This window comes from Vicugna pacos, chromosome 13 (assembly GCF_048564905.1).
Source record: "Vicugna pacos chromosome 13, VicPac4, whole genome shotgun sequence".
In the NCBI taxonomy this organism is placed as follows: domain Eukaryota; kingdom Metazoa; phylum Chordata; class Mammalia; order Artiodactyla; family Camelidae; genus Vicugna; species Vicugna pacos.
The window spans coordinates 20,791,437-20,805,653 of record NC_132999.1 but is presented as its reverse complement, the minus strand read 5'-3'; the positions used below and the strand labels follow the sequence as shown (position 1 = coordinate 20,805,653).

At 39.0% G+C, this 14,217-nt stretch overlaps 1 long non-coding RNA gene across 4 annotated transcripts in view; it reads left to right on the top strand.

Annotated features, from left to right (window-relative positions):
* The window catches only part of LOC140700616 (uncharacterized), a 61,400-nt gene that overhangs the window by 27,383 nt on the left and 19,800 nt on the right, over nt 1–14,217 (top strand). For all 4 annotated transcript variants that reach the window (XR_012079051.1, XR_012079049.1, XR_012079050.1 and 1 more), the window contains exon 5: nt 5,103–5,175. This is a non-coding gene — a long non-coding RNA (uncharacterized lncRNA). The remainder of the gene's footprint in view (nt 1–5,102; nt 5,176–14,217) is intronic.

Here is a 14,217-nt window from a genome sequence, read left to right as displayed (position 1 = left end):
ACTATTTCTCGAAGTAGGTTTATTCCTGTTCTTGGCAATGGCCCTGGAAGAGAAGTGTCTTGGTCTTTCATCAGAGTTATATTCCCCTGCTTGTCCTCAGTGTATAGGAATATAATGATTTCATAGTGTAGATGATTTAACATAAAAATCCTCCCTCTGTACAGCTTTCAGAAATCATTTTGGTGGAGTAAAAGCCAAGTAGCAATATATGAGCACTTTCTCTTAAACATTTTATTCATCATTCTAAAAAAACTCATAATGCAAAATTTTTCAACTTATAAAATGTCCACAAGATAAAATTTTTTTTCATTTTCTTTCTTTTTTTCCCCTCTTTCTAAAGGTTTCTTTTCTTTTCCATCATGCTAAGAAATATATTAGAGAACCCACAAAAGTCTGCTGATCAGACTTAATTTTGGCATTATTCCACCACAAATATTTGAGTAGGCACTTCCTTCTCAGCTTTGATGAGTGCAGCACATTCACATGAAAAATACGAAAATATGAAATAGACTTTCAAAAAGAATATTGCTTTCCTTTTTCCTCTCCTTGATTTTCACAGCAAGATCTATCAACACAAAACTGGGAGTAATATACATATACCGAAAATTGCAGAAGCAGGAAAAAATCACACTTAACAATGAACAAAATCGTGAATTTGATGGAAACTTGGAGTTGTCTGTGGAATTCAAATTTCCATATTTTCCTTCTAAAAAGCCCTTAAATTCATAAATGTTACCCATTTGATTGTTTTATCACTTTATATACTTTAAGCACTTTTTTTGAAAGTGTATCATAAATTCAGGGAATAGGAGGCAAATATTCTGGAATTTATCAAGATGTGAATACTAGTATCTCAATTTTTCTTTTTAAAAGGTACCACATAGGGCATAATTAAAAATCAGTGCATCTCAACACCAAATATTTCTCTTTTTAAAAGTTACTACATAGGGCATAATTAAAAATCACTGCATCTCAACACCAAATATGTGTGTATGTGTTATATTTTGTACTGCCAATAAACATTAATTTGCTGCTTTTTCTCTTCCTAAAGCATAGCAGGTATGAACTGATTCTGCTTAATTTCCACTTCTCAAAGGAAAACACATCAAACTGGGAAGAGAGAGCACTTGGTGTATTTGTGCTTTTGTCTAAAGAGAATCACTAATATTAACCAGTTAAAGCTCCTGGGAAATCAAAGTACCATCACTTACTACCATCTATGAGAAAAAAACCCTAAACTTCCCATGCAAATATTTCCTGCCACTGTGAGCAACCTTATAACAGATAAATGGAGTTGCTCTTGAGTCCCCTTAGTTATCGTTACATTATATTACGGCTTTAGCTAGGCGATTCTGCGCATACACTGGAAATATATATGTACAGTAAATCTCTTTCTATAGCGGTATTAATATTCAGCATGTATATGATAAGCCAGCAATAGCACAACATCACTCATTTTCAAATCCGTGCTCATTCTCGTTTTGCATTTGCACCAACGCACAGAAAGCCCCTGAGTAATCCTTCAAGGAGAAGTTAGCAGAAGCTGGGTTTACTGGGTGAATGGGAGGAGGGAACATCTCTGAGAACTCAAATTACCCCTTTGCTGTGTTCACTGGAATCCAGGGAAAAATGCACCACAGCGTGCCAGGCTGCACATTTTGCGACAGCCCTGGTGGAAGCAATAAGCCCCAAGCCTACTGCCCGGGAAGAGCTTTTCCAGCTGGAATTTGGGGATCGACTAAAGAAGTTCTCCTCCTGAAAGATGGATTAAATTGATCATTTTTTCCTAGACATAGTGCACTTCAGGCTCATTTTGCTTTGTAATTAAGAAGAAAGCCAGAAACATCATTTACACATTAAGAATTTAATAGATATATTTTTCTAGCTTTATGCATTAGCACAGGACAGCCCATTAATGAAATAAGTCTTCCTTCAGGGTCAATTTAGATGGCTGTAATCTTCTGCAAATATATTGCAAATGAGGATCATTTAATGATCTTAAAACTAACTGCCAGGAGAGGATTGTTATAACTCTCCAGACAACAAAAAGACTTGGCATGGCGTGCAGCAAGTAGCCTTTCTTTAACTTAACAAATGTTTAATTCCTGGCCACTAGATTTTTTTTTTAACTGCAAGTATTATCTTCACTTTAAGTGAGTCTCTGGCTTGCTGACATGGAGGTTGATTCTGATTACAGAAAGCTCAGGGCTGCCTTAAATGATGGAGAAAGGATAATAGTGTGACACTGATAAAATTTACCCACTGGATTGCTGATGTGACCATGATTGTCAGCCTCTGCCGAGCTTCTCTTGGTCTGCCCCACTTCATCCCTTTCTGCAGAGCTTCCTTGCCTGACTCCATTAATCCATGCATGTTGATGTCCACTGTTATAACAATACTTAGCATGTGTGCAGCATTCAAGCAGTTAAAAAAATTCTTATTTGCTCCTGGAAACAATATTAAATGGCAGGTGTGGAGCGTGTCATTTTTCCTTTTGTAACAGCTAAGGAGTCCAAGCTTCCAAGGGACAAAATGCTGGGCCCCACACTCGCCTTCCACTCTTTCCACCCCAAGCTAGACAGCTAAAATTTCAGACTTCTGACACTTCTCGGTATCTATTCATGTCAACCTTGTGACCCTGTTGCCTTTGGAAAAGCACTGGTTGAAAACTGTGGAGGCCTAGAAGGAAGAGGTGGTACAAAGTCTCCATGCCCTCAGAGAATGTACTGTCAAAACAAAACACTTTCCCCGAAAAATACAGCAGGCAGTACGTGCGTGAGGTAATTAACCAATGAACAGAATAAATTTTAACTGTTAAGAAGTTCATGGAAGGGAGAACTACTTTGGGATATAGAAATCAGAAGATTTTGTGTTAGAGGTAGACTTGAAAGAAGGGCAGTCATTATAAGAGAAAAGAGAAAGCTGTCAGGCAGAAGCCAGCACATATGAATGTGGGACTTTGACGTCAGACAGGCCTGGGCTCAAATCCTAGCTCTGACATTTATTAGAGCTGTATGGTTCTAATCAAGTGACTTAATTGCCCTAAGCCTTATCTGTAAAATGGGAACAATTATTAGCACCTGGCTCACAGAATACTTATTAATAATACATAAGATCATGTATGTAAAGTACTTATAGTATAGCAGTTGGTACAGAACCCATGTTCATTATTAGAACAGCTTAAGCAGGAATAGGATGGGATATGAGAAGGATCGCCAAAATATAATGATTAAATTAGTTTGAGCAAAACTTTCTGGAAAGTTATAATGAGAAAATATCAGAAAAAATTCAGACCAGATTGTAGGCACCCCTGAAAGCCAAAATTCCAAGTTTTCCTAGTGGCTTTCCATTTCTCTTTGCAATTCAGTATCCTTTCTTGAGACCAGATCTTATTCTCAATGTATAAAAAAGATACAAGTAGAGCTGCCCTGGCTGGAGCAGATGTGAGGAATCTAGAGCCCCACTTGCTCAGCGTCCCCACCATCCCCAACATCCCTCAGAAGGAAACGCAGGTTGGAAACCATGTCTTTTGACAACAGGAAGTACTGAAATCTTCTTTCAGGGAAGTAGTATCATGAACATTTACCTGGCAGCAGCAGGCAAGGTACAATAGAGGACAGAGACATGAATGACCACTAAGCAGCCTGTTGTTGTTGTCAGGTGATAAGGGTTTAGAATGAAATAGAGTGGTGGCAGTGAGAACAGAGAGGGGCATGTGCCAAAGACACTGCAAAGGACAACCTTATGGGTCCCTGTGAGATGTCCATGTGGGGAAGGACAAACTCAAAAGGGATCAAAGGTGATTTGCAGGCTATAGACCCGGGCAATCACTGGTGGAATCCTTAGTGTCACTCTTCAATTGCCAAAGAAATCTTGTTAAATTCTGTTATACAGGAATGATGGCTATGGTCATCATTTTTGATTTTGAGAAGTTCTGTATAGTTTAGAACAGCAAGAACTAAATTTATTTGGGGGGATGATAATGGAGGTTAATTGGTAGGGGGAAGAGTGGGGAGTGAGGTTCCTGGTCAAATAAAGCACTGAGTTGAGTAAACTTAAATAGTCTTCTTTACCCAGACTTCTGATTCTTTAATATATGTCTATGCATTTTGAGCTCTTAAGAGATAAGATGGGATAAGCAGTTTTCCACAAGCTTATTTGACCAAGAATCCCCTTTTAAGAAATATTTGTATGGGATTAATGTTTCTTGGAACCCACCTTGGGATATGCTATGTGAAAGCCAACAAAGGAGCCTTGAGGAAGTCTCGGTCCAATTATCATTCATTCATTGGAAATATACTGTGTGTCAGACACAAGATTTCTGCCCTCAAGGAACTAAAAATCTAGCAAGGGAGGCTCACACTTAACCTGTGTTATATGCTCACAATATTTACAAAATGCATGATTCATGCGGCTACAAATAAGAATGCTGGTTTGGTAATTCAAGTGGTAGGCGATAAGGCTAGAAAGGTGGGCAACACTCATCATTATTATTATCAATAGCTACCACCTATCGAATGCATGCTGTATGCTAAAGCATCAGGCTAAGCATATTACATGCACTACATCAACAAATCTTCCCCACAATCCCATAAGGTAGGTACTATTAACTTCTACATTTTACTGATGCAAAGACGGAGGCTTAGAGAGATTATATAATTTACCCAAGGTCTGATGCTACCTAAATGGCCAAACCTGAACACAACCCCGACCCACCAGAGCCCAGGGTCTGTGTGCTTAACCACTGGGACACCTGGGCTTCTTGCACCGTATGAACCGTTTTAAGGAGCGTGGACTCCACCGTGGCGGCCCTGGAGAGCCACGGAAGGTTCTACATCTCTTTCCCTCCTTTGACAAATCTCTGGAAACACACTGAGTCAGACCCAAAACACAAGAAAAAGACAACTTGCTACACTACAAAACCGCATCTGCCTTGCAGGGATGCTCATGAGTCACAGCTTCCAAACTGCCTGGGGATTTTCAAATGAAAGGCCCTTGTGTGTCTGCAAGTTACCGTCCTGCTGGGTTATCTTCTTCAATAACTGTTTCTTAGCAGTGCATTGCGGCACCATGAAAATCTTGCTTTATTATTCCTTCTTCAGAGAATCCGCAGCTCCATGTTCTGCCTGTCGTGTGGGTTACTGAGAGCTAACTTTCAAAGTCATGCATTCTATGGTAAGTGTATTTTAAACCATGCAGCATCACATTAAAAAGAAATGGCAGTCATTCTGCCCTGGAAACTGTTCCCTAGCACGACATTACTTTAATTCACTGGCTCCTTGTAATCAAGATCTAATAAACAGCACCTTTAAATAAGTCCTACACACAGCCTGCATTGTTACAATCAATTGAACTACTTAAAAAAGAAAACCTCTGAGGCTATCTGGAGGCATTCTGAGCTTCCTTCTGTTTTATGGCCCAACCTTAGACACGACGCGTAAAAAGGTCAAGACAGCATGTAGGCTTTTGCATTAAACAGCAGAACACTAATTAGTTTTAGTGACAATGGGGTTCTTTTGGCATGTTCTAATATTTTGATGCTTAGTTTTGTTTGAAACCTCTAGCTATATTACACAAAAGTTCTTCTATCTTCCAGTTTTCCCTTTCTTGGTTTTTCAGTCCCCATCGTCTGTTTGAACAAAGCAAGGATATTTTCTGTATCTGTATTTTCACTGAAAACCTGTTCTAAAATCTACTTTCAAAACAGTTCATTTAAAGAAAGTCAAAAGGGAATTTAACATGGAACCCAATATTTAATAGGGAACCCAACATTTCTCCATTGTTTCAACCACTTTTGCAAATCTCAAACATAAATTGTGGTAAGGGATACCACCAATGAGTTTTAATTTATGCATATTAACTATCCAGAGCAAGTGTACTGTGTTATAAAATGCTAAACATTAACTGCTGAGTGTTAAATTTTTAATGGATTTCCACATTCCTGAATTCTACATTAAATTAATAGGAGAAATAATATAGTTCTTCAAAACCAAAGAGATTATTTTTCCATGACTATGTTTGTATCTATATTCTCATTCTTTTTCGAGACTATAGGTAAATTCCTAAAACAGTCTCCAGGATAAAGAACTGCAACCGAGGAAAAGAACCCGATTTGAGACCTTATTAACCAACTGATATTTCTTTAAAATACCAGTTACTACAAGTAGTTATAAGGCAATATAGTATGACTTTCTATAAAATAAATAACAAACGGAATGAATTTTCCTAAGGCATCTTAGGAATTGCCAATTCGTGTGCAAGACAGATTTATGCCACTTTTTGGTATCATTTACTGTTTCTTAAAAATCAGTTTGCGGCTAGAAGCTTACATTGGTCACCATCTTTTCAGGAGGCTATTGGGCTAATGCTTTAATAATACCGTCTGACGCTGTTCTCCCAAGGGATTAAAAGCAATCAAATCTGTAGGTGGGGAAAAAAAACCCCACATTCCTCTTTGTTCCCCTAGCCGACCTGGCTATGATCTACAGAAGCTGAACTTTCATTAAAAGAAAATAAAGTTTCTAGCCCTTCATCTTGTAAAGGTAGCGTCTTTATACTGTAAATCAATACACTGCTGTTTGGTTTGCTCTCCAGCGAGACAGACCAAAACAATATAGCATCAAGGAAAGTGGGAGCATCTCCTCCAAGCCATTTGTCTTAATGGAGTGCCCACTTCAAAGCTGACTTCTTACTGCTTCCATGATGCCACTTTAATTGTTATCAAACCAGACCCAAAGAAACAAATCCAATTATAAAGCCAATTCTTTATAACCAAAATGGGATATACGTGGGTGTGCTGTAGATTGCTTGCCATGTGCTAAACATGCAAATGCATTACTTTTTTATCCTATGAGAGAAGTGATGCTTTGAATTCCCATTTTATAAAGGGAAAACTTGAGACTCAGAGAGGTTAAGTAACTTGCTGAAGGTCACATGGAGTGAAGCAGCTACGACTCTAACCTAAATCTGTCCAGTACCAGATTTTAGTCTCTTAACCACAATATTATGTTGTCTAGCAAAAGCAATAACCTAATTCTGCTTTCACTTATATTCTGCACTATCTCCGAACATTTCCAAGAATTTGCCTCACAATGACTCTTATTGGAACAGAATAAAATGGTATTTTCTGGCCCATATATTTTCTGCACCCAATAGAGAGGACACTCAAATCTTGAAGCATCTTTATCTCTAGGAATGGAGAAAAGCACATAAGCAATGCAGTCAAAGTAGCTGGGTACTTTGGGCAAGTTACTTACCCTCTCCAAGCCTTACTTTCTCATCTGTAAAATGGAGGTGATAATGGCTACTGTCCAGGATCATTGTTAGCATTAGAGCTAATCATTTATCAACCGCTAGCTCCATGCCAGGCACTGTGCAAGAACTTTACTTATGTTGTCTTATTTCATCCTTACGATGATCCTCTGTGGGTTTACTTACCTTGACACATATTCATCCATTCATTTAAAAAAAAATTAACACCTGCTTGGTGCCAAGGATACAATGTTAGCCATGAGAAGCAGGGTCGCTGCCATCTTGATGGACAATCATTAATAACGATGACGCTAGAACTTTGAAGCTTCTGCTTTTATTAGGTTTTTGATGTGGGTGGGGATCTTTACAAACTAAAATTGAAAATTCTCTACTTGTCCTGGTAGCCTAAAAGGTGTGTGATACAGATTAAGGCTGTGTTGTGAAAGTATTGCACTTAAGTTATGATTATTGCCTGAGGTCTTTACATACAATAAGCAATACTTCAGATGAAAGTCTTCTATGTTAGCTAGACTAGAGTCCTTACTGTCTCTCAAACATACATTTTCCCTCCCCAGAATTTGTTAATTGCATACTTTCTGCCTGAAGTTCCTTCCTCTCCTTCTCCTCAATTTTCCAGATCTAATCATTGCTATTCATTCATTCTACTCATTCATTCATTATTGAATGCCTACTATGCGTCAGGAACTTTTCTGGGTGCTTAGGATTCAGCAGTGAAAAGCCAGATTAAAAAATCCTAACTCTGTGGAGCTTACATGCTAGTGTAATAATTAAGCATTCGTTATATTTGTAGCATAGAGTGGGACGTTCTGAGTATGGACTGAGGATGGAAATGATCAATGGTTACCAGGTTTCTAACAGAGCACTAATAATGTGGGTGTCCCATGTGAAACCCCAATCCTCTAGGGAGGTCTTACCCCAACCTCTGGGCTCTGAATAATAACCTGGTAAAGTAGGTAAACAGAACTAAATCACCACTTTTGGCTAGGTCAGGGTAGGGGGAAATAGAACTACAGACCCTTTCATGTCTCTGCCTTTCCCTCTTTGAAGGAGCCACCCTGTCTTGCCAGCTTAATGATTCAACCTTTTGCTTCTGGTCCTATTTCATCATCACCTGCTGCTTAGTGCCTCATCTGTGCTCCTTCCAACTGTAAAGGGGCCAGCAACGGGGCATGCTGAAGTATCCCTGGCTCTGAAAACTGGATTGGTTTTTGGAAAAGTCCAAACTATCAATTTTTAAAAAAAAAAAGACAAAAAATCCCACAAATAAACTGTATTTTAATAGTAAAGCAGTAAATTATTTTTCAAGAATGTAGCTACTAGAGCATGACAATGCCCAATATGTCCTGGATCCTAACTCAATATTTTTAATTACTTGCCTTTATTGGTCAGACAAAATATAGAGTCAAGTTTCAAGCAATACCTTTTATTGGACTAATGGTGGAATATTGACAGATAAGCTTTGGGGATATAGAAAACTCCCCTCTAGGTCAGTAAGGGATTGACTGTGAGGAAAGGATTTCTGTAGGCAGAGAAGCCTCTCTGTCAATATTGTACAGTTTGTCCAATAAAATGTATTACTCAAAACATGGCGGGTGTTTTGCTTTGACATTAAAAAAAAATGAGTCTTGTGAGATTAAGATGTTGTTATGTAGGATAAATCTTATGTAAGTCAGTCATTTGACCTTCCAGGACTCCATTTCCTCATCTGAGAAATAAAGATAATAAAATCTGTCCTGTCTACTTCATAAGGTTATTGTATATCATTAGCTAATATTTGTAAAAACATTTTTATAACTGGAAAGTATGATAAAATGTGTGATTTTTTATTGATCATTAATATACTTAAACTATTAATGAAATAAGCCTAAATTAGTAGATACAAAAGAGATGCTAACACTGCAGTTTACAAGAGTGGATGTCTTTTTGAATTACCATTTCAACGTTCAGGTCAACAAAATACTCCTGAGCCCCTGCCTACTATGGGCCAGACACTACAGTTACACCACTGCCCATCAGCATTTCATTCAGAGATAGAGGCTCTTTATAAATAAAGCAAATAAGAGAAGACGTCATGCATAGGGAAAGTTAGCACCAAAGTAAAATGGATTGTTTAGCACCTGTGAGACTCTTCTTTCTTACTGTATAGACCTTCCTTCTCCAAGTTGTCAGAATGAACAATTCCATTAATGAATCCCTAATAATCTGAAAATAGCAAATTTATGATTGCTCAATGCCGTTCACAAAATCCCAACAAAAGCTCTGCAGTCTGTCTCAGAAAGAACTACTGGACTCTATTTACAAAGATTCTTCTTTCATTTTGGAGTACTCCGGGTAACCATTCCCTTGCCTTCCTTTGTGAGCAAACCTAAATAAATAAACCAGTACTTTCAACGAGTTATAGAAGTCTAGGCTTGTCTGTGGAGACTGATGTAAATACTTCACACTTAAAGGACCGACCATCCTCAGTTACATGGAAGATTAACCCTTTTAGTAGTGGTTTAGAACAGTTTAGTGTATTTGCCCAAAATTTCATTTTCTCCAAAGTAACAGAGGTTATATCAGCTATCATTTTTGCTAAAAGCTGCTATTTTTAAAACAACTCATCAGATAAGTACAGAGTCAGGACCAGATAACTACTTGTTGAGTGAGATTTCTCCCAAAAGAGGCGATAAGGAGCAAGGGCAATATTTCTAAGGAAACTCATGGCATAGAACAAAGATTTTAGACAGTTCAATTTGAGATCTAATGTTTACAGGGGACTTTTTTGTGATGGTCAGCTAAAGCAATTCAATGAAAGTGGATTCTTTTTGCTAAAAGGATAAAAAGATTTAAGTATATTGGTGTCATATTAAACTAACTTAAATTCAGCTAATTTAGCTCATTTCTTCAATAACTTACTCAACAGCCACTTGCTGGATACCTACTATGGGCTGGGCACTGTGTTAGGTGTCAGGTTGCTCACAGTCTGTCAGAGAGGCAGGAGGGTAACAGATACAACATGATGGAAATGGAAATAGAGCTATGAAAGGGGATAAGAAAGGCTTCCAGGAAAAGATGAAGCTTGAGAAGGGTTGTGAGAACCAGTAGGAGTCCATCTAAAAAAGATGGAGCTTGTGGAGAGGGTTATCTGAAAGGAACAGCATATACAGCCAAGCAGCATGTTCCCCAGGGAAAAATGAAAGCAGATCTCATGGACATCCACTGTACCAGGTCCCTTAAGGTCCCGTGTAAGCTGGTTTCAGAGCTGTCCAGGCTGACGTGGAGGCCCAGTGACATTCACTGGCTGTAGCTCTGTCAGAGGTCTCTGTTTAGAGTCCTTAGACAGAGATTCACATGCTTTAGGTACCTGAGCAAAGCCCTTCTCTGGATGGAGGAGGAAAGGCCCAGCCTCTTCCCACAAAAGGGAAGCTAAAGCATTTCTGAAATGATTTGGCCTCTAGGAAACAGTCCTGGAAGGACAGAGGGAATCAGTCGTGAAGTGGAATTAATATTCTCCAGCCTCATTATCATACTGGGTCTGAAATGTGTCCTCACACGAGAAGTCATGTCCTTTCTCCTCACACAGAAGAGAGGTTGGCTTCCTTTTTCATTTCCGATGTCACTTTGGGCTGCTGTCCAAGGAATTTCCATTCCCCAACAGCAAGTGCATTCAAATGCCAAAGGAAATGAAGGTAGGTGAAGGCAAAACGGGGGGCAGACGCTTGAACTTAGCTTTAACAGAGGGAAGAGTTTCCAGACTTGAGGTCCCGAGAAATCAATAATTCCACACACAAAACTCAATAGCACTATTTTATATTCAGGCTTTTCAAACCCTCTGGCTACTGTTTTGTTTAGGATGCTTTTTTAAAAAAAAGTAGTAATAACTAGAAGCAATTGTTTTCCTTTTCCATTCGCAGTTTGCCCAGTGTTTGCACTGACGTTGGCTGGTTTGTTTCCACAGGCAAAGACCATGTGTGCCAAAAGGAATTTTTGTGATGGAGTGATACACTTCTAGAAATAGGATTTCATTATGAAAGAAAAAATCTAAATGCAGCCTTAATTACAGAGGCACAAACACAGCGTTAAAGATAGTGATATCCTGAGTCAGCTAGATACATTCAAACATGTAATTATGTGTTAAAACTTTCTGTTCTTCGTCTAAGTTTTTGATAACAATTCAGATTACACATAACTGGCCAGATTTAAATAAATCAATATTGGTTTCATGAATGCAAAAGTATCTACTGTTTTTGAGTAATCTCAGAAATCAATATTTCTAAGACTGTTTCAGGGAGATGTATAATTTCAAAAACCATTATTCTTACCATATAAAACTGGTAAGTTTAGTTGTTTTTTTTAACACTTCTGCCTTTCATAAGAAAAATTATAAGAGCATGACCTATAGCCACAGACCCTGAAGAATAATCACCAACAATTCAAGAAAAAAAGAAAAGAAATAGTTCCCTGCTGAATATACTCTTTCTCCTTTATAAGAAATGTCACAGGGCTATTTTTTGTATTTGAGAGAAATGGCATTGTGATGACTTGTCCCTTCACATAATCGCATGCTCTGTTCCACCCTCACACCCTACACAGTGCACCACCCAAGACACACAAAACAAGGCTTCCTCGAGACCCCCTTGGGGTCTCTTCTTGTTAGCAACCAGGAGAAACTTTCCACTCCTATTGTCACTAATTATTTATTCCTTCTATACATACTTTCTAATGCCTACTGTTTGCCAGGCAGTGTGCTAGATTCTGGGACCACAAAGGGGGAAATGATGGGCTGGGCCTGCCCTGACACAGTTTATAGTCCAGTAGTTGCAGATGCAGAAAAGAAAAAGGAAAACTACACAGACATACCGGGATGTATGGGACATAATAGGGTGCACTGGCTGCTTTAAGCAGAGCCACCAAATCCAACCTGAAGAGTCAGGGATGCTGTCCTGGAGGATGGACTTTATTAGCTGAGTGCTGAGCTGAGGGAAAGAGTGGAGATGTGAGTGCAAAGACAAACAAAAATCATGGCTAAGAAGTGCCTTTGGATAGATTTCAACAACAACTTTAAAAAAAAAAAGGCAGATATTTAGAACTAGTCTATAAGAACCTTTTTAGATACACATGGTGTAGAACAGTAGGAAACAGACAGGACCGGGATTGAGAAAACTGGGTTCAAGTCCAAGGCTCTAATTCCTATAAGCTGTATGACCCAAGATAAATCACTTCAACTCTCTGGGGTGTGGGTGTTTTTCTCATCTGTGAAACTGGAATAATAATGTACCAGCGCCGCCATCCACGTAGAGGTCTTAGGCTCAAATGAAAGAGTGGATGTGAAAATACTTTTTACACTGTAAAGCATTACATAAATGTTAGTTACTATTATTAAAACAAAAGTGGAAGTGGGCTAGTAGAATTAATAGGATTTAGATACAAGAAAAAAAGATTATGAATATAAAGTGAAAAATAGTTCCCTTTCTTTCTAGGATAATGGCCAAAATTAATTTCCCAAAGCCCGGGAAATTTGCCAGAAATAGATGAAGGAGGTGCAAATCCCTATTTTCAAAAAAAGGGAAGAAATTTAATACCTGATTAAAAAGCCATGCTCAAAGGAGGGCAGCTCTGTTCCCCATTTAAGGTGTCAGAGTAGGAAGCAATAGGGTAAAAATATACTTTGGAGAAAGTTCCTAAAAGCTCTAATGACCATGTAGGTATTTTCAGCAGCTAAAGCATTTCACTGGGTGTGTGGATTTTCCAAAAGGAAAATGTAAGCCTTGTGGAGTAATCACAAGCAGGAAAAACATCAAGCTGAGATGAAATGCCTGGACAAAAGTCAAGTGAAAGAAATAGGTGTCGGTAGAGCAGGGTGATAGAAGAGGAAAGAAAAGTTCAGCAAGAACCTGGACACCCATTACAGGCAGCTTCTCCCTCCGGGCACTGCGCTTTGTGCTGGGGGCAGACTAGGCACGCTTCCTGTTCTCTTGGGCTTCGCTGTGCACCGCAGACCCCGTAGAGCATTTCAGGTGCAAACAGAACACAGAGTGATAATGGGCTTAAGGCCCAACGACAGATGGTGTAAGTTGGTGCTAAAAGAGAGATCAAAGATACTGGACTTGTTTACAGAACTGTTTGAAGCAAAAAAGAAGATACCCACAGCTCACAGGCGGACCTGTATGATCACAGATGTAGATGCGCCAAGCTCTCTTGGGCCTGAGGGCTAGACTGAGGAGCCTTCCTTGGCCCCATGTGTTGCTGCAGGAACTTCCTGGGCAGCTTCTACTGGGATAAGGGAGAAGAGGAAGAAGTGTAAAGGTATTAATTGGGACATAATTCAAAGGACAGAGAAAGAGTATCAGAAGTGCAGCTTCCCATCATCACTTAAGACAGCAGCAGCATCTTCATTACCAGTCTCTTCACCACAATAATAATACAAAATAACAATAATTTCAGTGTACATGCCAGGCACTGTACTAGATGTCTTATATACAATATGCCATTTCTGACTTTTCCTATCATTACAATAACAACATTATTATTCCCATGTTATATATGGGAAAACCTGTGGTTCAGAGAGGTGACACAACTCGTTCAAGGTCACACAGCTTGTAAGAGACCGTGTGACTCTAAAGATCATGACCTTTCCATAGGGATGAGAAGCAGAGTGTACAGACTGTGATAAACTTTAGAGAAATCATCAAATCTGCCCATAGAGAAAGATGGGCTGTGTATTTCTCAAGATTAAACAAAATTTTTAGTGAAATAAACCATAAGTTTTTTGAAGACCACACATGGATGCAGTTTACCAAAAGGCTGATAAAATGTCTGTGGAGATGCTACAAACAGGTGTTCAGGATTCCCCTGTGATCATGGCAGAGGTCAGAGCAAACCAGGTGTTATACTGCCCACAGGTAACCAGTAACTGCCCATAGGTAACAAGGACTTGGATAACCCAGGGTTTGTTCAAGGCAC